The 1,464-nt window shown below is 35.0% G+C and overlaps 1 protein-coding gene across 1 annotated transcript in view; it reads left to right on the forward strand.

Annotated features, from left to right (window-relative positions):
• The window catches only part of LOC106869055 (uncharacterized), a 9,199-nt gene extending 7,749 nt beyond the window's left edge, over positions 1-1,450 (forward strand). The window contains exon 3 of the mRNA XM_014914565.2: positions 960-1,450. The gene's annotated coding sequence lies outside the window, so the exon portion shown is untranslated. The remainder of the gene's footprint in view (positions 1-959) is intronic.
• The last annotated feature ends 14 nt before the right edge of the window (positions 1,451-1,464 follow it).

Raw genomic sequence — 1,464 nt, forward strand, 5'->3', positions numbered from 1 at the left:
TAAAAAATGAAGTTCTAGGGTTGACCTGTTTGACTAAACTCCTTCAAGGTCATGCCCCAGCATGGCTGCAGTCAAGTGACTGAAACAAGTTAAAAAATATATATATACATACATACATAGTAATGATAATCCTTTTCTACTCTAGGCACAAGGCCTGAAATTTGGGGGAGGGGGATAGTCAATTACATCGACCCCAGTACTCAACTGGTACTTAATTTATTGACCCTGAAAGGATGAAAGTCAAAGTCGACCTCGGTGGAATTTGAACTCAGAACATAGTGGCAGATGAAATACCGCTAAGCATTTCTTCCGGCATGCTAACGATTCTGCCAGCTCGCCACCTTACATAGTAATAATAATAATAATAATAATAATTATAACAATAATAATAATTTTTTGAACCTGTTGAAGACACACAAGATGTTGAAATATTGTTCCCAAGATGACAATTGTCTTTTAATTTTGACTTAATAATAATAATAATAATAATCCATGGATTATTTTTTTCAGACTAGTATTTATTCTGTCGGTCTCCTTTACAGAATCGCTAAGTCACAGGGACATAAATAAAACAAAGGCCAAAGCACAAACACATCAATCCATAATTCCATGTTGGTAACCAAGTACTTGACAGAGACGGGCATCAAAATTGTCCCTTATCCTTCCAATAATCCAGACCTTGCTCCAAATAACTTTTGATTGTTTTCCAAGCAGAAGGAGAAATCAAAGTAACTTGTGAGAAGGGTCACCTTCACAAAGCGGCAGGAATGCCACAAGTGTTTTGGGTCAAGGGATCCTATTCTGAAGAGGATCAGAGTTTGTGTTTCTTAGAAATTAATAAATGCCATTGTGAAATAATTTCAAAACTTCTGCAATGCAGCTTGTATATGTATTGATGCAATCTTTTTCTTTTAGTTTGATCACAACATATAGGTACACTTCTTTCTTTTCCTCAACAGGCCCTGCCCCGTTTAACATTGTCCCAAAACTGATCAAAGAGGGAAAGGATCCCATCACCTTTAAACGGAGTCTGGACAAATTTTTTCAAGGAATACCAGTAAGCCAGCCATACATGGATACGACTCACTCAACAAGAGCTCACTAATTGAATGGACCATAATACCACAAAACTTGACTTAAAAAGGATTTAGATAATCCTATTCCTATCAGGTGGTGCTATTAAATTACACATGGCCTGGACCAATCTTTGGTCGAAAGTTTTATCATTAACTCTTTTGTTACCATATTTCTGTTGAACTCTAAGGGCTTTGTTTCAATTAATTTTGAAAATTAGAAAGAATAAAATAACTGTTATTTTCAAACATAAAAACTTAAAGTTCTGAAGGAAAGTTTTAATTTAGATCGCTTTAAAATAAGGAGTTTGTATCATGGAGTGAAGGGCATTCTTACCTGGATTGGTATCAATCAAAACAGTTAAATTGCTAAGGAAATTATAGAAATAGA

Source organism: Octopus bimaculoides, chromosome 23 (assembly GCF_001194135.2).
Source record: "Octopus bimaculoides isolate UCB-OBI-ISO-001 chromosome 23, ASM119413v2, whole genome shotgun sequence".
Taxonomy (NCBI): domain Eukaryota; kingdom Metazoa; phylum Mollusca; class Cephalopoda; order Octopoda; family Octopodidae; genus Octopus; species Octopus bimaculoides.